The following is a 22,331-nucleotide window of genomic DNA, read 5'->3' on the forward strand; positions in this document are numbered from 1 at the left end:
GAACAGGACACATTTCTGGCATAAGCCCTTTATCAGGAATGAAGCTTGTGGGTCGGAGCTGAGAGATAAATGGGAGGGGTGTGAGGTTGGGCGAGATGGCTGGGAAAGCCACAGGTGGATGAAGGTGAGGGAGAAGGTGATAGGTTAGAGGGGTCAGTGATGGACAGGTCAGGAAGGCGGTGCCAAGTTGGAGGCTTGGGACTGGGATAATGTGGGGGGAGGGGAAATGAGGAAGCTGTTGAAATCCATATTTATCCCGTGTGGTTGCAGGGTTCCAAGGCAGAATATAAGGGTCCAGGTGTCGGGTGGTAATGATTTGGTGGTGGAGGAGACCCGGGACCTGCATGTCATTGATGGAGTGGGAGGGGGGGGGTTGAAGTATCTCCCCTCCCTCTACCAATGTTATCTACTGCATCCATTGCACCCGGTGTGGTCTCCACTACATCGAGGAGACAGGACGCCTTCTTGCGGATCATTTCAGAGACACCTAGGACACCTGCACCCACCAATGCCACCACCCGGTGGCTAAACATTTCAACTTACCCCTCCCACTCCATCAAGGGCATGCAGGTCCTGGGCCTCATCCACTGCCAAACCATTACCACCCGACACCTGGAGGAAGGACTGGTTTGTGAGCTGGGTAAAGGGCAGGCATAATGATCTGGTGAGGCTGATGGTTTGCCAATGCGACTTGTGTGAATGAAATGTTGGGGATCTCAACGCTCAGGATTACTTTCAGTGCCACATGTCAGTTAATGTAGAATTAGCAGGACATCTGAGATGAACACCGATTGAAGCAATAGGGTGAAGAGATGTTTTCAAATTCTGCAGCATTGGGACTGGTGCTGCGGTAAGTTAGTACAAGTACAAACTGGTCAGTTTACTGGGCAGGACTCAGACTGATACCCTCGGGAGAGTATGTGCTAGAGTGGTTGGGATGGCTTTAAACTGAAATAGCAGGGAGTTGGGAACCTCTGCAAGAAGTGAGAGAAATGGGAGCCAGGGATCAGTTCAAAAGACAGAAAGGGGAATAAGAAATATAATAGGCAGAGAAATTAAGGCTCAAACAGAGCCATACTGAAAAATAATGGTATTGTGATAAGTAATGTGAAAAAGCCAAGTCTTATTGCAAGGAGCATTCACAGTAAAGTGTATGAGATAACCACGCAAATAGATAAAACCAGCTATGACATAATCAGGATTATGGAGACATGACTGTAGGGCGAGCGCGGATGCAAACTGACTATCCAGATGTATTCAGTATTTAGGAAGGATAGACAAAAAGGAAAAAGCAGTGTAGTTGTATTGCTGGTTAAAGAGGAAAGGAAATTCATAGTGAGGAAGGATATTAGCTCTGACAATGTGCAATCAGTATGGGTGTTGAGTTGAAAAACACCAAGGGGCAAAAACCACTAATGGTGGTGTCATCTAGACTCCTAAACAAATGGATTAAACAAGAAACAAGAAAAGGAACATCTGCAATTATGGGTGACTTTTATCTGCATATGGATTGGGCAAATCAAATCAGTAATGATATTGCAGAGTTGGAATTCTTGGAATGTATAATTTTCTGGACCAGTGCATTGAAGAATCAACTGGGGAACAGACCATCCTAGACTGGGTATTGTGTAATGAGAAAGGAATAATTGGCAATCGAGTTGTGCAAAGCCCCTTGGGAATGTGTAATCATCATATGATAATCAAGATAGAGAGTGGTATAGTTGATTCTGAGGCTAGAGTCCTGAATCTAAATGGAGGAAATTAAGATGGCATAATGCGCAAGTTGGCTACAATTAAATTGGGAAAATGTTACATAAAGGATGATTGTGGGGAGGCAATGGCAAATATTCAAAGATCACACGGGTAAACTGCAACAATTATTCACTCTTCAGAAACAAAAACAAAAATTGCTGAAAAAATTCAACAGGTCTGTCAGCATCTGTCTGGAGAGAAAGCCGAGTTAACATTTCAGATCCAGTGACCCTTCTTCAAAATTATTCATTGTCGTCTTGTGCAAAAGTAAAACAAGAATAGTGACCAAAACCTGGCTTACAAGGGAAATTAGTGCATTAGATCCAAGGAAAAGGCATATAAATTGGCCAGAGAAAAACAACCGTGGTTTATTTGGACTTTCGGAAGGCTTTTGATAAGGTTCCACATGAGAGATTAGCGGGTAAAACTAAAGTGCCTTGGTTTTGGAGTAGTATAGTGAGATGAATGAAAAACTGTTGGCAGACAGGAAATGAAGAATAGGAACAATGTGACATTTTCCAAATGGCAGGCAGTGACCAGTGGGGTACTATAGTGCTAGGGCTCACAATATATATTGATGATGTGATTGATGCAACTAAAGGTAATTTTACCAAATTTACAGATGCCTTAAAGCTGAATGGGCGGATGAGCAGTGATGGGAATCCAGAGATGATCAAGTGTGATTGGACAAGCTGAATGAGCGGGCAAATGCATGGCAGATCACAATATTGGTATAAAAGTTAGGTATCCACTTTGAGCACAAAAACAGGCATGCTGATTAGTATCTAGCTATAAATTGAGAGAGGGGAATGTGTAACGAGATCTAGGTATCTTCACACAACAGTCAGTGAAGCATGCAGTTGCAGCAATGGTAAAGAAGGCAAATGGATTTTTAAGAAAATCATTCTTACGATGTAGGTTTTTGCTGGCTGCCCAGTGTTTATCGTCCATCTCCAGTAGCCCTTGAGAAGATGGTGGTGAACAGCCTTCTTGAACCGCTGCAGTCCACGTGCTGTAGGTAATCTAAATGCCCTTACGGAAGAAATTCCAGGATTTTGACCCAGCGACAGTGAAGGAACAGGACTATTTTTCCACATCAGGATGGTGAGTGGCTTGGAGGAGAATTTGAAGGTGGTGGTGTTCCCATATATCTACTGCGCTTGTCCCTCTAAATAGAAGTGGCCATGGATTTGGAAGGTACTGTCTGGGGATCTGATGTGAATTTTGCAGTACAGTTTGTAGATAGTACACACTGTTTCTACTGAGCATCAGTGATTGAGGGAGTGGATGTTGTGGCAAGTTGGCTGCTTGTCCAGGATGGTTTCAAGCTTGTTAAAGATGCATCCATCCAGGCAAATGGAGAGTATTCCATCACACTCCTGACTTGTGCCTTGTAGCTGATGGATAGGCTTTGGGCAGTCAGGAGGTGAGTTGCTTATCATAGTATTCCTATCCTCTGACCTGCTCTTTTAGCCATTGTTTTTAAGTGGAAAGCCCAGTTGAGTTTCTGGTCAATAGTAACCCCCAGGATGTTGATAGTGGGGCATTCAGTGATGGGAATGCCATTGAGTGTCAAGCGGCAGTGGTTAGATTGTCTCTTATTGGTGATGGTCATTTTTATGGTGCAAATTGTCAGCCCAAGCCTGGACATTACCCAGGTCTTGTTGTATTTGAACATGGACTGCTTCAGTATCTGAGGAATTACGAAATGTGCTGAAAATTGTGAAATCATTAGTGAACATCTCCACTCATGATGGAGGGAAGATGATTGATGAAGCAGCTGAAGATGGTTGGGTACAGGTCATTACCTTGATATGTCTTGGAGCTCAGATGACAGACCTCCAACAATCTTAGCCATGTTGCTATGTTCCAGGTATGACAGCAAATAGAGGAGAGTTAGTCCCTGATTCCCATTGATTCATTTGATTTTCATTGCAAGCAGATTTGAGTACAGAACGAGGGATGTCTTGCTGCAATTGCATAGAGTCTTGGTGACTCCATCTGGAATAATATGTGCAACTTCGGTCTCCTTATCTGAGGAAGGATATTCTTGCCAGAAAGGAGTGAAATAAAGATTTACCAGACTGATTCTTGGGATGGCAGGAATGATGTATGTGAAGAGGTTGAAAGGGCTAGTATCATATTTGTTGGAGTTGAGAAGAATGATGGGAACTTTTATAGAAACCTGTATAATTTTAACAGAACTAGATAGGTGGGTATGGAAATGATGTTCTTGATGACAAGGGATTCGAGAACTAGGAATCTAAGGATACAGAGTAAACCATTTAGGTTTACTGAAATGAAGATAAATTTCTTCACCCAGACTGTGGTGAGTTTGTGAAATCTGCTACCACAAAAAACATTTAAGGTCACAATATTGTGCGATTTCAAGAAGAATTTGGATGTAATATTTGGGATTAAAGGGATCAGTGGATATGGGGAAAAGCAGGAAAAGGTTATTGAGCTTGATGATGAGGCATGGTAAAAATGAACGGTGAGGCAGGTTTGAAGGGTCCATAGTTTCTATGTTTCGAGGTCATGGAGCAAGGATGTATGTTATTATGAAGAAGCAGTTACATGATGGTCAGCACAACACTCAGCAATCTGCAGCTGCCAGGTCCCAATCTGAGTTACATTTTGAGAATTTGTGTCATCTAGGCTTTTTTTTCAGTAGAAAAGAGAAGAGTTGGAAGTGGTACATAAATAATGTAAAGTGGGGCTTAAAAGAGATGCAAATACATGGAAATGAGCTTGTTGCCCCTCAATGAGGAGATTCTGAAGTTGTATTTAAGGATTGATGGGAAGATTTATAGGTTTCTATAAGATCCTCCCTAATACTTCTGAATTCCAGCAAATATAATCTTGAGGATTGATAGGGATATCAGAAAATAAATTCTCAGCATCAAAGGATTTTAAAAAAATTCTCTTCACAGTTTCTCACCTTTCTCGCACAACTCACACCACGCAAGTGGGGGAAAATTCAGCCTTTTGTTTCATGTGATGTGTTTAATGGCTGAAGCAAATAAAATGAATACAAGTTGCAGAAAAGGTAACATTCACTTGATGTTGGCAAGGCAGCCAATACATAATGTACAAATGAATATTTGCAAACAATTTCCATATAAAATCATACTTTTCTTTCAGAATTTCTGTCAGTTACTAGACTGTTATACTTGCTGAATAAATGAACTTTTGATAAGAAAATTCAATTTCTTTCTCTAATAACTTTTAATTAAATCAAACCATGTGTTATGTACTTGTCAACAGGATTTATTTGATGGAAGAAGAACTGTTATAATTGTTACAAAAAGGGGTTTGCACAAAATCAGTCAAAGCTGTGCAAGGAGTATTATACAGATGTGGGAATAAATATGATGGAAAAAGTTGTCTAAAAAGTCATAATTGGAAAGTGCCATCATTTTAATATCCTTTTTGTGACTACTGTTTTCCGTTATGTGTGTTATGGTTTATTAAGAAATTTCTGAAACAAGCCCATTCCTCATAATCTGACATTCCAAATGTTTCGTACAAGCCTGCTTTGGGATTTCCTGTTGCATGAGACAGAGCTGTTGCCTCACTTTTTTTTTCAATGTGTAAAGTAGATGCCAAACTATGTGCAGGTTTTTAATTGGCTCATTCAGAAAATAATACTAATGTCCTACAGACACACGGGACTGTTTGAGGTTGCTGATATTTCCATTCACTGTTCTTTCCAGTCACCTCTGCTTCTACTCAAAGGTGTAATTAGTGATGGTGTTTCCTGAATGTGAGCATTCTGTGACTGTTTATGATAAAATAAAAATTCAAATAACTTTCTTGCTTCTCATAAACCATCTACTTCATGTCTTCAAAAATGTTTAGAGGGAGGTTCATATCATTTTGCAACAGCTTATGTTTTTCTGCCATTCTGTTTGGCAGGAAAATTTATTTACTTTTTAACTCATATCCCAGCTAGATAAATGAAAAAAACAACACACAAGGCTGTGAGAATTTAGTGTTGCTAAAATTTAGGAAGTATGCACTTCAATGTTCGCCTGGCTATGGGCCATTATTAAAGGGACAGAAAAGAAAAAAAAATCTTCAAGTATTACTCAATTCTAATTTGGTTAGCACAGTTCCAAGGCTTAGTTGAATCTCAAACACTATGAAACACAGAACTGCTGCTGCTGCTACAGATCAGTAACAAAGAAAAATGGTCAAGAAAGCACAACACTTCTACTTCCTCAGTAGGCTGAGGAAAATCAGCATCTGATCAACTTTTATAGATGCACCATAGGAAGCATTCTATCTGGATGCGTCATGATTTAGTATCATGGTGTGGACTGGTTGGGCCGAAGGGCCTGTTTCCACACTGTAGGGAATCTAATCTAATCTTAAACTGCTCCACCCAGAACCATAAGAAACTACAGATTTGTGAGTCCATAATGCAAGCTAACCTTCTACCCACTGACTCCATCTATATTTCTCACTGTCTCAGAAAGGTGCCAACATCATCAAAGACCCACACCCCCATCCCAGTCATAATCTCTTCCGATCTCTTACATAAGGCAGAAGGTACAAATGTGAAAACACATGGACCAAATGATTCAAGAACAGCTTCTTCCCCACTGTTATTAGACTTCTGAATGGATTGCTCAAATTTAATGTTGACCTCGCTCTTTGTGCACCTTCTCTGCAGCTGTAACATGTATACTTCACTTTGTTCTATTACCCTGACACACTTTGTGTGATATGATCTGCCTGTACTGCACGCAAAACAGAATTTTTCACTGTACCTAGGTACATGTGACAATAATAAATCAAGCTAAATCAAATGAAAATTCAGACATTCCTGGTGAAATTCACTGGTTTTGGTAGCATCTGTGGGGAGAAAACAGGATTAACATTTTGAGTCCAGTGATCCCTTTTCAGCTCCTGAAGTTTTTAAGTAGCTTGCCACCATGAAACTAAAGAAGTCCTAGGTACAGACAGGAGTTTGCAGATAATATTCCAGATAAAATGCAATACCACCACTGCATAGTGGTAGTTCATAATGCAAGGAAGTGTGGCTAGATTTCTGATTAGGTATTTTAATCTATTCTTTTTAAGTTCAAAGTAGCTTACATTTGCCTACATTGAACTCCATTTTTCATTCTTTGGCTCTTCACTTCATCTGTTTATCTCTTTGTGTTTTAATTATTCCCTCTATGCTACTTATATTGGGTCTTAACTTTGTGGTCACTAGAGAACTTGAATATGTAACTTTCACTTCTATCATCTAAGTCATGAATAAATGGTGTGAATAACTCAAGCATCAAAATAAACCTTTGCAGATCATGATCAGTCACACTCTGCCAATGAGAAAGCCTTTTCTTGAACTATACTCTCCATTTCCTTCCATTCAGCTGGGTCAATAAACCACGTTCAGTCAGGTGGAGCTGATGGCATATTGGCATTATCATTAAGCCATTAAATTTGGAGACCCAGGTAATACTCTGGGGACCTAGATTCAAATCCTATCATAGCAAATCTGGAACAATTTAGGTAGAGAGTCTAATGATGACCATGGAATCACTAATGGACAAAACCATCTGATTCACAAATGCCTTCTTGGGAAGAAAACCTGCTGCCCATTTCTGATCTGGCATACATGTCTCTCCACATCCACAGGAACGTGATTGATTCATAACTGGCATTTGGACAATTAAGGATGGGCAATAAATGCCAGCCTAGTCAGTGATGACCCCCTACATCACATGGATGAATAAATATTAAAAAGTTACATGAGCTTAACCTTAGCTAACAATCACTTATGAAAAATTATTTTTATTCATTCATGGGATGTGGATGTCACTGGCTACACCGGCAGAACTCAAAGATCTTGCATTGCTTGTGAGCTCATGCACAAGCATAAAAGGCTAAGTAGTGGTGTTATTTTAAGAATAATAACTTAAAGTGAAAAACAGCAGATGAACTCACTTAAAATATTTTCACTTAGAGTCATAGAGATGTACAGCATGGAAATAGACCCTTCAGTGCAATTCGTCCATGCCGACCAGATATCCCAACCCAATCTGGTCCCACCTGCCAGCACCCGGCCCATATCCCTCCAAACCCTTCCTATTCATATACCGATTCAAATGCCTCTCAGATGTTGCAATTGTACCAGACTCCATCACTTCCTCTGGCAGCTCATTCCATACACGCACAACTCACTGCTTGAAAAGGTTGCCCCTTCGGCCTCTTTTATATCTTTCCCCTCTCACCCTAACCTATGCCCTCTAGTTCTGGACTCCTCCACCTCACGAAAAGGCTTTGTTTATTTATCCTATCCATGTCCCTTATGATTTTATAAACCTTGAAATGGTCACCCCTCAGCCTGCAACGCTCCAAGGAAAACAGCCCCAGCCTATTCAACCTCTCCCTGCAACTCAAATCCTCCAACCCTGGCAACATCCCTTGTAAATCTTTTCCGAACCCTTTCAAGTTTCACAACATCCTTCCAATAGGAAGGAGACCAGAATTGCATGCAACGTTCCAACAGTGACCTAACCAATGTTCTCTACAGCCGCAACATGATCTCCCAACTCCTGTACTCAATACTCTGACCAATAAAGGAAAGCATACCAAACGCCTTCTTCACCATCCATTCTACCTGCGACTCTACTTTCAAGGAGCTATGATACTGCACTCCAAGTTCTCTTTGTTCATCAACACTCCTTACAACCTTACCATTAAGTGTATAAATCCTGCTAAGATTTGCTTTCCCAAAAAAAGCACCTCGCATTTATCTAAATTAAACTCCATCTGCCACTTCTCAGCCCAACTGGCTCATCTGATCAAGATCCCATTGTAATCTGAGGTAACCTTCTTTTGCTGTCCACTACACCTCTAATTTTGGTGTCATCTGCAAACTTACTACCTTTACCTCTTAAGCTCACATTAAATCATTTGTATAAATGATGAAAAGTAATGGACCCTGCATCGATCCTTGTGGCATTCCACTGGTCATAGGCCTCCAATCTGAAACCCTCCATCACCACCCTCTGTCTTCTAACTTTGAGCCAGTTCTTCAGAAAGTGTTGGCTTCTTCTGTACTGTAAAATTATTAAGGGTGATTTTCATGAAGCTAATTCTAAATAGTAGCAGTTTCTTGAGGGCAGTTGCACCAACTCATTATTATCATGACTGCTGCCTACTCTGGGCTCTTTATTGGTCCAGAACTCCATGAGCATTTGATTCCTAGCTAAGAATTAAATAAGATTGCAAGGCATTCCTGGCTAATTGTCTGCTGTGCTGGAAATTTACCCCAGGGTGATTTAATAACCAGTAAGATTGAACTTGTTTCATTTCAGCTGCCCTCAAAACCCTATCAGACGAAACAGTTGTCTACCCCATGGATAGATGGAGGAGAGGGGAAGGGGAGAAAAGCCAGAAATTGTTCCTTCTGCCTCAATATCTCCACAATAGACCTGTGCTCACTGTAATCTAACCTTTTTTCTTAATTATGCACACAGCAAATTGATATTTCTGAGGGGAAACAATCAGTCAAATGACCCCAACAATTGTTCATCATGAAAGCCATATGCATCTGTTTTACAGTGCTCACTCTTATATTCTGGTAAGTAAAGATTTTAAATGTCTCAAAGATTTTTTGGGCAATTATGGACAGAAGGTTAAATGTTTAAGGTCAGTGGGAAAGGGGATAGGATGGCAAATGGCTGAAGGGAGAAGGTAGTTCATAGAGTCATACAGAGTTACAGCATGGAAACAGATCCTTCAGTACAACCCGTCCATGCCGACCAGATATCCCACCCCAATCTAGTCCCACGTGCCAGCACCCAGCCCATATCCCTCCAAACCCTCCCTATTCATATACCCATCCAAATGTCTTTTAAATGTTGCAATTGTACCAGCCTCCACCATTTCCTCTGGCAGCTCATTCCATACACGTACCACCCTCTGCGTGAAAATGTTTCCCCTTAGGTCTCTTTTATATCTTTCCTCTCTCACTCTAAACCTATAGCCTCTAGTTCTGGACTCACCAACCTCAGGGAAAAGATCTTATTTATTTACCCTGTACAAGCCCCTCATGACATTATACACCTCTATAAGGCCACCCTTCACCCTCCGACCCTCCAGGGAAAACAGCCCCAGCTTATTCAACCTATCCCTGTAGCTCAAATTGTCCAATCCTGGCAACATCCTTGCAAATCTTTCAAGTTTCTCAAGTTTCTTGATTATATGTTTTTGGAAATATGTCTCTTGATTAAACTTAAAATATAAGCCACAACTATTAATTTAACCTGGGGCAGTGTTTGTAGAGGAATAAGACGGTGTTATTTTCTGGGTCTGTAGATTGTAAAGGAGCAAAATTGGCCTTTGCACTGATATGCACTTCTTGTCAGATGTGGGAGTTTAAAGAGAGTTTAAGGGTTACTGCGGATTATATCTGCTATAAATGCTGTTGGCTGCAAATCTTATCAGATTGAATGGATCGGTTGGAGAGACAGTTAGAAGCAATGAGGAATTTGCAACAGCAACAGTATGTGATGGATGGCAGTTATAGGAAGGGGGGAAGTCTCAGATACAGTCACATAGATGGGTTAACTCCAGGAAGGGTGAGAGAGGTAGGCACCTAGTGCAGGAGTCTTTTGTGGATCTACCCATTTCAAACAGGTATGCTGTTTTGGAAAATGTAGGGGGTGATGGATTCTCAGGGGAACGTAGCACGAACAGCCAAGTTTCTGGTATTGAGACTGGCTCTAATGCAATGAGGGGTACGTCGGGTTCCAAGAGAATAATTGTGGCAGGCAATTCTCTAGTCTGAGGTTTCTATGGCCAGCAGTGAAAAAACAGAATGGTATGTTGCTTCCCTGATGCTAGGATCAAGGATGTCTCAGAGATGGTGCAGAATGTTCTCTCAGGGGAGAGGGGCCAGCAAGAGGTCATTGTCCACATTGGAACCAATGACATAGGAAGGGAAAAGGTTGAGATTCTGAAGGGAGATTACAGAGAGTTAGCCAGAAATTTAAAAAGGAGGTCCTCACGGGCAGTAATAGCTGGATTTCTCCTGGTGTTACGAGCTAGTGAGGGCAGGAATAGGAGGATAGAGCATGGCTGAGGAACTGGTGTATGGGAGAAGGATTCACATTTTTGGATCATTCGAATCTCTTTTAGGGTAGAAGTGACCTCTACAAGAAGGATGAATTGCACCTAAATTGGAAGGGGACGAATATACTGGCAGGGAAATTTGCTAGAGCTGCTCGGGAGGATTTAAACTAGTAAGGTGGGGGGGTGGGACCCAGGGAGATGGTGAGGAAAGAGGTCAATCTGAGACTGGTACAGTTGAGAACAGAAGTGAGTCAAACAGACAGGGCAGGCAGGGACAAGGTAGGACTAATAAATTAAACTGCATTTATATCAATGCAAGGGGCTTAACAGGGAAGGCAGATGAACTCAGGGCATGGCTAGGAACATGGAACTGGGATATCATAGCAATTACAGAAACATGGCTCAGGGATGGGCAGGACTGGCAGCTTAATGGTCCAGGATACAAATGCTAAAGGAAGGATAGAAAGGGAGGCAAGAGAGGAGACTGAGTGGCATTTTTGATAAGGGATAGCATTACAGCTGTGCTGAGGGAGGATATTCCCGGAAATACATCCAGGGGAGTTATTTGGGTGGAACTGAGAAATAAGAAAGGGATGATAACCTTGTTGGGATTGTATTATAGACCCCCTAATAGTCAGAGGGAAATTGAGAAACAAACTTGTAAGGAGATCTCAGCTATCTGTAAGAATGATAGGGTAGTTATGGTAGGGGATTTTAACTTTCCAAACATTGACTGGGACTGCCATAGTGTTAAAGGTTTAGATGGAGAAGAATTTGTTAAGTACATACAGGACAATTTTCTGATTCAGTATGTGGATGGACCGACTAGAGAAGATGCAAAACTTGACCTACTCTTGGGAAATAAGGCAGGGCAGGTGACTGAGGTGTCAGTGGGGGAACACTTTGGGGACAGTGACCATAATTCTATTAGATTTAAAATAGTGATGGAAAAGAATAGACCAGATCTAAAAGTTGAAGTTCTAAATTGGAGTAAGGCCAATTTGACGGTACTAGGCTAGAACTTTCGAAAACTGATTGGAGGCAGATGTTCGCAGGTAAAGGGACAGCTGGAAAATGGGAAGCCTTCAGAAATGAGATAACAAGAATCCAGAGAAAGTATATTCCTGTCAGGGTGAAAGGAAAAGCTGGTAGGTATAGGGAATGCTGGATGACTAAAGAAATTGAGGGTTTGCTTAAGAAAAAGAAGGAAGCATATGTAAGATATAGACAGGATAGATCAAGTGAATCCTTAGAAGAGTATAAAGGCAGTAGGAGTATACTTAAGAGGGAAATCAGGAGGGCAAAAAGGGGACATGAGATAGCTTTGGCAAATAGAGTTAAGGAGAATCCAAAGGATTTTTACAAATACATTAAGGACAAAAGGTAACTAGGGAGAGAATAGGGCCCCTTAAAGATCAGCAAAAGTGGAGCCCAAAAAATAAGGGAGATACTAAATGAGTATTTTGCATCAGTATTTACTGTGAAAAAGGATGTGGAAGATATAGAATGTAGGGAAATAGATGGTGACATCTTGCAAAATGTCCAGATTACAGAGGAGGAAGTGCTGGATGTCCTGAAATGGGTAAAGGTGAATAAATTCCCAGGACCTGATCAGGTGTACCTGAGAATTCTGTGGGAAGCTAGAGAAGTGATTGCTGGGCCTCTTGCTGAGATATTTGTATCATCGATAGTCACATGTGAGGTACCTGAAGAATGGAGGTTGGCAAATGTGGTGCCACTGTTTAAAAAGGGTGGTAAGGAGAAGCCAGGGAACTGTAGACTGGTGAGCCTGACATTGGTGGTGGGCAAGTTGTTGGAGAGAATCCTGAGGGACAGGATGTACATGTATTTGGAAAGGCAAGGACTGATTCTGGATAGTCAACATGGCTTTGTACGTGGGAAATCACATCTCACAAACTATACTGAGTTTTTTGAAGAAGTAACAAAGAGGATTGATGAGGGCAGAGCGGTAGATGTGATCTATATGGACTTCAGTAAGGCGTTCGACAATGTTCCCCATGGGAGACTGATTAGCAAGGTTAGATCTCACGGAATACAGGGAGAACTAGCCATTTGGATTCAGAACTTGCTCAGAGGTAGAAGGCAGAGAGTGGTGGTGGAGGGTTGTTTTTCAGAGTGGAGGCCTGTGACCAGTGGAGTGCCACAAGGATCGGTGCTAGGTCCTCTACTTTTTGTCATTTCCATAAATGATTTGAATGCGAGCATAAGAGGTAAAGTTGGTAAGTGTGCAGATGACACCAGAGTTGGGGGTGTAATGGACAGCGAAGAGGGTTACCTCAGATTACAACAGGATCTGGACCAGGTGGACCAGTGGGCTAAGAAGTGGCAGATGGAGTTTAATTCAGATAAATGCAAAGTGCTGCATTTTGGGAAAGCAAGTCTTAGCAGGACTCATACACTTAATGGTAAGGTCCTAGGGAGTGTTGCTGAACAAAGAGACCTTGGATTGCAGGTTCATAGCTCCTTGAAAGTGGAGTCACAGGTAGATAGGATAGTGAAGAAGGTGTTTGGTATGCTTTCCTTTATTGGTCAGAGTATTGAGTACAGCAGTTGGGAGGTCATGTTGCAGCTGTACAGGACATTGGTTAGACCACCGTTGGAATATTGCATGCAATTCTGGTCTCCTTCCTATCGGAAAGATGTTGTGAAACTTGAAAGGGTTCAGAAAAGATTTACAAGGATGTTGGTAGGGTTGGAGGATTTGAGCTATAGGGAGAGGCTGAACAGGCTGGGACTGTTTTCCCTGGAGCATCGGAGGCTGATGGGTGACATTATAAAGGTTTACAAAATTATGGGGGGCATGGATAGGGTAAATAGGCAAAGTGTTTTCCCTGGGGTCAGAGAGTCCAGAACTAGAGAGCATAGGTTTAGGGTGAGAGAGGAAAGGAATAAAAGAGACCTAAGGGGCAACTTTTTCATGCAGAGGGTGGTACAGGTATGGAATGAGCTGTCAGAGGAAGTGGTGGAGGCTGGTACAATTACAGCATTTAAGAAGCATTTAGATGGGTATGTGAATAGGAAGAGTTTGGCGGGATATGGGCTAGGTGCTGGCAGGTGGGACTGGATTGGGTTGGGATATCTGGTCGGCATGGACGGGTTGGGCCGAAGGGTCTGTTTTCATGCTATACACCTCTATGACTCTGTAACATCTGGATGGGTAAGGAGGTCAGGTGGCATATTGCCGCCAATGAGGAAGTGTGGAAGAAATTCTCCAAACTAACCTCTGTGCCAGTGATATTTCATTATCAGGTATGATCTTAATTCCCTGATGTTTCAGAGAATATTAGTTTTATTAAACTTACAAGATTCGTACAGGGCACCATGAGGGGAAATATAGATACTTCTCTGGTTGGTGAATCTAAAACAAGAGAAATAATCTCAGGTAAGTAATTGAAGACTGAGGAGGAGAAATTTCTTCAATCAGAGCGTAGTGAGCCTTTTGAGTTTGCTGTGAAAATGGCATCATTCAGCATGTTCAAGGTAGAAATTCATTGTTTTCTGGAGATTATTGACATCAAGGGACATAGATATTGTTTAAAAGATGGATGAGCAGTATTTAGGAAAATTGGAAATAAATTGAAAATCAGAATTTCAGAATTACTTTCAGGATCAAGAAAAGCAGAATAGACCAGATGAATGTAGGCAGGGTTTAGATTCCTGAGGCTTTAGGAAGCTAGAATGTGGACAACCTAGATAGGTTGCACCCCAGCAGGATGAGGACGAGTATTTGTGCAGGGGCATTCGCACATACTGTGGGGAAATGTGAGAAACATTTACAATAAGTCAAATTAACAGGGTAACTACTTGTAAAAGATTATATTATGATTACAATTATAGCACAGGTTTATAGAATGACCAAGATTGGGCAATGGATATCCAACAGTAATCAGTATTTAGGGCTCCTTACTTAAGGAGGGATGTGCCTTGCAGGGGCTCCAGAGGAGATTTACAGGAATGGTCTCAGGGATGAAGGCTTTGTCATATAAGGAGCTCTGGGTCTGTACTCAATGAAGTTCAGAATGATGTGGGGGTTCTGATTGAAACTTACAGAATACTGAGAGACCTGCACAGAGTAGACGTGCAGACGATGTTTCTACTCATAGGAGAGACTAGGACCTGAGGGCACAGCCTGAGAGTAAAAGGTTGACCCTTTAGACTTGAGATGAGGAGAAATTTCTTCAGCCAGAGGGTGATTAATCGCTGGAGCCTTTTGCTACAGAAGACTCTGGAGGCGGAGTAATTGATTATATTTAAGATAGAGATAGTCCTTAATTCGCAAGGGGCTGAAAGGTCCTGGGGAGAAGGCAGGAGAATGGGATTAAGAAACACATTAACTATGATCAAATAGTTCAAAAGACTTGATGGGAGCCTTTATCCGATTGGTCTTACTGTTTTATAATGAGAGGATATTTAAGTGAAACATAAAATTTTGACAAGGCTGGACAGCGAGTGTGCAGTGTTGATGATTCCCCTGGCGAGGCATCTAGAACAAGGGATGACAGTCTCAGGATGTGGGATAAACCATTCAGGAATGAAATGATGAGCAACATTTTCACTTAGACGGTGGCGATCTTAGAGAATTCTCTGCCATTTAAGACCTTAGAGGCCAAACCACTGGGTATGCTTCAGAAATATAGATTACTAGACAATAAGAGCATCAATAGGTGTGGAAAGTGTGCACTTATTCAGAATGGATACTAAGAGGATGTTCCTGTTTTCCTGTACGAGGGGTTAAACTGTCTCTTATTGTTTTTACCTCTTTGGTTCTTTTGTTCACTATAGTCTCACGATAACATCTTTCGGCCATCGGGGATTCTAAAAAACATTGAAGTAACAACAGTGGGAAAATACGTGGACACATGCACAATCTGAGAAACCAGCTCGGCTGCCTCCCAATAATAAGTCATTGAATTATCCTGGGAAAGGTGTAAAAGCACCCCACCGTGAAGTAGATTCTTTACATCTGCACTGTCTATTAACAGTTTTGCAAGCTCATTTGAATTAATTTATTTAATGCTCACTATATGGCATTGCAGTTAGATTAGATTAGATTCCTCACAGTGTGGAAACAGGCCCTTCGGCCCAACCAGTCCACAACGACGAGTAACCCACCCAGACCCATTTCCCTAAAGCACCTAACACTATGAGCAATTTAGCATGGCCAATTCACCAGACCTGGACTGTGGGAGGAAACCAAAGCACCCAGAGGAAACCCACGCAGACACAGGGAGAATGTGCAAACTCCACACAGACAGGTGCCCGAGGCTGGAATCGAACCTGGGACCCTAGTGCTGTGAGGCAGCAGTGCTAACCACTGTACCACCATTCCACCCTAAATGCCAAGCCTGCATTTTTAAAGGACTAAATACGCCTTCATATCCAATTGTTATTTTGCCTTTATTTTGATAAATACATTATTACAGCCTTGACTTTGAGTATTTTATGTCAAACATATGAAAAGGCTGTTCATTTCACTGACATATTTTTAAGAAGCATTATTCAGCAATATGGTAAATCACTGAGTGAACGTATGGACACCATTATGAGTGAATACCATCAAAATATTCTTAGATGGTCAGAACAATTTGCATTATGCTTTCAAGATCATGCAACATCTTTTTTATATTGACACTGTTTTCTGAGGTGAGCAAGCTTAGAAAAACTCAACTGTATGCTTGAAAGGTGAAATCTTGATAAACAGGAGTAGAACATTCAGTCTTGTTTATGTGTTCAGGACTTGCAGCAGTACTGTGATATGCTTATTATGAATGAATAGAGACACCCATGTCAGGTGTTACTGTGCTATTTATGACAAGCTGTTATAATTATACAAGGTAAACTTTAGAGCTCAGTTACACGTGGCACTGAGGTATTCTGATTCACTGGTAACAACCACTTTAAACTTCAGTTCATTTTACATATACTAGTAGAAACATGGCTTTAGAGGTTAATTCTGCCGACACATTTAATGGGCTTCAGTCAGCAGGACGCTGCATAATGTAATCACCCGCCGAGTGGACCTTTGACTTGGGATTCACTAATAGTGACAGGAAAGACCTGCTCAAAAACTCCATTCAGCAAGGAATTTATTACTTGGAAGAAGTACTTATTCGAAGATCACGATTTAGAACCTTCAGTCTAGTTATTTCTTCAGGATGTTTTTTTTTTAATCTTGATGTATACATCCAAAGAAAACACTCTTTCCTCTGCATTATACAGAACAATATTGGGAAACTATTTGCTGGATGTGTCTTTTGTTGAAAACTGCTTTTTCAAATATTGTAAATTAATATTAGTCCAAGGCAAAAATCTGAACTGAGTTGGATATTAGGAACAGAGCATTCATGGTTTTGACTTTTCAGGGTGGCAGCTTTCAAAATGTTACCTATTTCATCAAAAGACTGTACATTTAAGCCTGAAATCAATATCTGAAATCAATACTAATAATCCGTGCCCCTTTCTCAGGAAGATCATCAACCTGAAACATTAACTCTGTCTGTCTGCACAGATTCTAGCCATGATGCGAAGGAGCCAGTGTTAGACTGGGGTGGACAAAGTTAAAAATCACACAACATAGATTATAATCCAATAGGTTTATTATTTGGAAGCACTAGCTTTCATAGTGCTGCTCCTTCAACAGGTAGCTGTGGAACGTGACCATAAGACAACAAATTTATAGCAAAAGATGCTGCCGCATTGATGGAGTATTTTCCATTTTTACTGTTTTGGCTGTGTTCATTAGTAAAGCATCACAAGTGGAGTGTTTCCAGCACATGTGCAGCGTCGATCTCAGGCCTGGAGTTTGATCTCAGGCCTGGAGTTTGATCTCAAGGCAAATGTGTAGATCAGTGGAAGATCACAGAGGCCCTCCCCACTGACTTCCTGGACAGAATGGTTAAAAGACCTGCCTCAGTTCTCCAGAACTTAATTGCAGTTGTTTAATTGACATGAGGTCCTCTTGGCCTCACTCCACACCTTCTTCACAAGTCCCCATGCTGACTCATGCCAATCTGTGCTCCCTCCAATCCCCATATCCTTTACAGCCCTATGCCAATTTACTGCCAATTCATGCCAACATTTGAAACACACCCTACATGGTTCCTTACAGTCCCTGTGCTAATTTCATGCTAACTAATGGTCCTCCAACAACCCCATGAACCATTATTGTCCTTATGTCAACTTCACGCTAGCTCACGTGCCAATCCTCTCACCTCATCCACGCCAATAGCTGCTAATCAACTACTGCAAATGAATGTAAACTCACATAACCTTGTGCCCTGGAAAGTGAGGTAATATCTTTACGTCATATAAATTTCAACAAAACAGTGAATATATAGCCTTTTATTGTGACAATAATATGTTGTTGAAGCAATCAAGACAACAAAAAAATCAACAAACAGCTGTTGAAACTATCGTACATAGATTTTCTTTCTGAATTTATAGACAGTAGAAAATTATATTTTACACATTGTTAAATTGATATCATTTGATAACTTGACAGTACCAAAGCTCTTAACCATCCTTTTTAATAATTTACATCTACTTTCAAAATTGAATATTCACATTTTGCAGGATAGGATCTTCTTTGTAGTAAAAATGGTGTCCACGTGAATTCAGCATTGAGTAAAAATGGTCATACTGAGTTTGGGTTTCTCTCATGTTTCAGTCACACTGTCCTACTGCTCTTACCAGAGAAAATCAAATCTACCAGAAGCTGAGGTGAGTCTTTCAAATCTGGGTTCCCAGAACCTTTTCAGTTAACTCTCAACAATTTTTTTAAATATTGAAACCACAGCGTCAGTGTTAGGATGCTAGCTTCTAGCACAAAGTGGTTTAACAAGAGTAATAATAAAGTTCAAGATTATCTCTTTCTGTTCTGTGCAGGCCTTAAACAATTGAAAATTCTTGAATCAGTTTTACTTAACAATAATTGTTAGTTTCCTTTATAAAGCATTCAGTAATTCGGTGAATAATTAAAATATAAAATTAGGATATCTCCAGTGGACTCAAAAACTGTGGAGAATTGATTGCAATTGCTTTTGGTAAAAATCAATAAAGCAAAAGCATTTTTACTTAAAGCAAAATTTAGAATTACACAAGTAACAATGTTTCTGGATTTATTTCATATCATTGTTTACTAATCCAAAGCTACAGTGCTTCCAGAATTATCTCAAACTTAAACTTCTCATCTTTGTCGTTTCTGGTCCTTGTGGGTTAAATAGGAATTAAGTTGTGAAAAGGTTTTGAGTCGATTGTCACTTTTGATATTTTCAGTCCTGTCACTGGCCCTGACCTTGCACATGGCTACTTTGATAATGATGATAACCTCTCATCTATCGATGTAAGGACATGCAGCCATGCCCACATTGTGCTGCAAGCAATTATCATAGAATTGTTGAATCCCAAGAGTGTGAAAACAGGCCATTTGGCCCAACAAGTCCACACCAATCCTTGGACGAGCATCCATCCCAGACCCACACCCTGTCCTAAACCCTGCATTTTCCATGGCTAATTCACCTAGACTGCATGTCCCTGGACCCCAAGGACAATTTAGCATGACCAATTCTCCTAACCTGCACATAGAGTCATACAGCACGGACATAGACCCTTTGGTCCAAACACTCCATGCCGAGGATAATCCCACCTGGCTGCTCTTGGCCCGTATCCCTCCAAAACTTTCCTATTCATGTATCTATCCAAATGTTTTTAAAGATTGTAATTGTCCCCATATCCACCATTTCCTCAGGATGTTCATTCCACCTGTGAATCACCCACTGTATGAAGAATTTGCCTCTCACATGTTTTTTAAATCTTTCTCCTCTCACCTTAAAAAGGTGCCCCAGTCTTGAAATTCCCCATCCTAGGGAAGTGAAAGTTAACTCTAACTATTCCCCCCATATTTTTCAACTTGTATAAGATCGCCTCTGGACTTCCTACGCTCCAGTGAACAGGTCCCAACCTACCTAGCCTTTCTTTATAATTCAAGTCTTCCATTCCAAGCAATGTCCTGGTAAGTCTCTTCTGAACCCTCTCCAGCTTGGTATTATGCTTCTTATAGCTGGGTGGCCAGAACTGGACACAGTATTCCAGATGAGGCCTCATCAATGTCCTATACAACATCAACATGATTTCCTAACTCCTATACTCAAAAGATTGAGCAAAGAAGGCAAGTGTGCCAATGCCTTTTTAACCACCTTGCTCATATGCCATAAAGTCATAGAGATGTACAGCATAGAAACAGACCCTTTGGTCCAACTCATCCATGTCAACCAGATATCCTGGATAAATCTAATGCAATTTGTCAGCATTTGGCCCATATCCCTCCAAACCCTTCCTATTCATGTACCCATCCAGATACCCTTTAAGTGTTGTAATTATACCAGCCTCCACCACTTCCTGTAGCAGCTCATTCCATACATGCACTACCCTCTGCTTGAAATATTTGCTACTTAGGTCCCTTTTAAATCTTTCCCCTCTCAACTTAACCTATATCCTCTAGTTACGGACTCCCCCAAACCTGGGGAAAGACTTTGTCTATTTAACCTATCCATGCCCCTTCTAATTTTATAAACCTCTTTAAGGTCACTCCTCAGCCTTCGATGCTCCAGCCTGTTCAGCCTCTCCTTATAGCTCAAATCCTCCAACCCTGGCAACATCCTTGTGAATCTTTTCTGAACCCTTTCAAATTTCACAACGTCTTTCCAGTTTTGGTGTCATCTGCGAACTTACCTCCTATGTTCACATCTAAATCATTTATATAAATAATGAAAAGCAATGGAACCAGCGCTGATCCTTGTGGGACACTGCTGGTAACAGGCTTCCAGTCTGAAAGGCAACCCTCCGCCACCACCTTCTGTCTTCTACATTCGAGCCAGTTCTGCATCCAAATGGCTAGTTCTCCCTGTATTCCATGTGATCTAATCTTGCTAACATAAGGAACCTTGTCAAATGCCTTACTGAAGTCTGCCCTCATCAATGTTCTTTGTAGTTTTTTGAAGAAGGCAGCAGTGCTAAACACTGAGCCACTAGATGCCTTAAACTATGTACCCCTTTGTTCTGAATGAGAGAGGGAAATGCATCAATGAATGTGGTGTCATATGTTATCTATTTTGATTGAATAGTGGCATTGTGTGCAAGCTGAGAAAGGTGGATGCGAGGTTTGTAGAAATATGAAGTCAGTGAGCGTGAAGTGAAGCTGGGATTGGGAAGCATGGTTCACAGTTGACAGAGAGTATTGGTTGTTATGTAAAGGGGTGGTTTATTGAGCAATTATGAGGCAAGCAGGAAAAATCATTCTGGATATTCATTGACTTTCACCATACTTGGATATTTATTGTTCTTTGCATGGCACTGCAACCAGGTCTCAGGGCTACTGATATTGATCATGATGCCTGTCTTTTCCCAGTACCCTTGCATGTTTACCTGGAGGTCTAATGGTAAAATGATCTCTCTTCCTCTCCACTTCCTAAACCCAATCCTCCAGATGCTGCAAACAGGAACCTTTAAGCTGGATCGCTCCATAACTGTACCATGTTTCAATGTTTTTACTGCTTTCTCTGCCTACCTTCAGAACTTAGCAGAACTAAAATAGCTCTCACATTGATGTTAACTAATACAGGTTACCTTAAACTCCTGCCAGCCTCTCATCACTTTGTACCAGTTATTGGGGTGTCTCGTTACATGGCAGTGTTTTTTTTAGCAATAGCTACATTCTACAATCATGGTGATGAGCAAGCAGCATAATGTATATGTGCTGCCAATGTTGGAAGTGATCGATATGGGCAATCACATGTTGCAATTCCTGTCATATTAAAATGCCATGCCAACATGTGGTTGGGTAGAGAGTCGCCACCATCCCATTTAATGACTGGGTCTACAGGACCTGATTGGTCTAAAGTGGCAGCAGAAAACTATTAGGTAGTCTAATGAAAGGAGGTTCATGTCTTAAACAAGGTGTAATTTATGACATGATAGCAATCAGGTACAAGTTATGTGAGCGAGGTCGACATTACCATAAAGACCATAACGGTGACTTAGATAGTACATCTCCCTCGAGGTCCAGATCTCTTCTACCTTTCCCCACTCAAGTCTTTATAACATCACCAGATTGGGTGAAACATAGTGTCTTCAGCATTATTATATACAACAATTGACTTCTCTTGAATTGGCACTATTCAAGTTTCAAGGGCTATGTTTCTATCCTCAAATTTTTCAGGATGCTGGAGCAGATATCGCACCTGATCTTGTGTCAACATTACAACTCTTCTCAAGTCCAGGAGCAGGGTCATTTGGATGGCAGGCCCTGTCATGTCATAGGCACGTCAACTGTATCCATTGCAAAATGTCAACTAATTTTTCAGAACAACACCAGCAGAGGATAGATGGCAATGTCAAGAAAAGTGTACTCAACCCTCAAAAGACAAGATACAGTTGATGTGCTGCCAATTCTAACACATTTATGTGCT

The 22,331-nt window shown here is 41.1% G+C and overlaps 1 long non-coding RNA gene across 1 annotated transcript; it reads left to right on the forward strand.

The window, feature by feature from the left end:
• Nucleotides 1-9,279: 9,279 nt before the first annotated feature.
• LOC140454934 (uncharacterized) lies at nucleotides 9,280-22,270 on the forward strand. Its single transcript, XR_011952746.1, has 3 exons — nucleotides 9,280-9,352; nucleotides 18,533-18,585; nucleotides 22,082-22,270. It is a non-coding gene; the product is annotated as an uncharacterized lncRNA (long non-coding RNA).
• Nucleotides 22,271-22,331: the final 61 nt, after the last annotated feature.

Source organism: Chiloscyllium punctatum, chromosome 3, assembly GCF_047496795.1.
Source record: "Chiloscyllium punctatum isolate Juve2018m chromosome 3, sChiPun1.3, whole genome shotgun sequence".
Classification (NCBI taxonomy): Eukaryota; Metazoa; Chordata; class Chondrichthyes; order Orectolobiformes; family Hemiscylliidae; genus Chiloscyllium; species Chiloscyllium punctatum.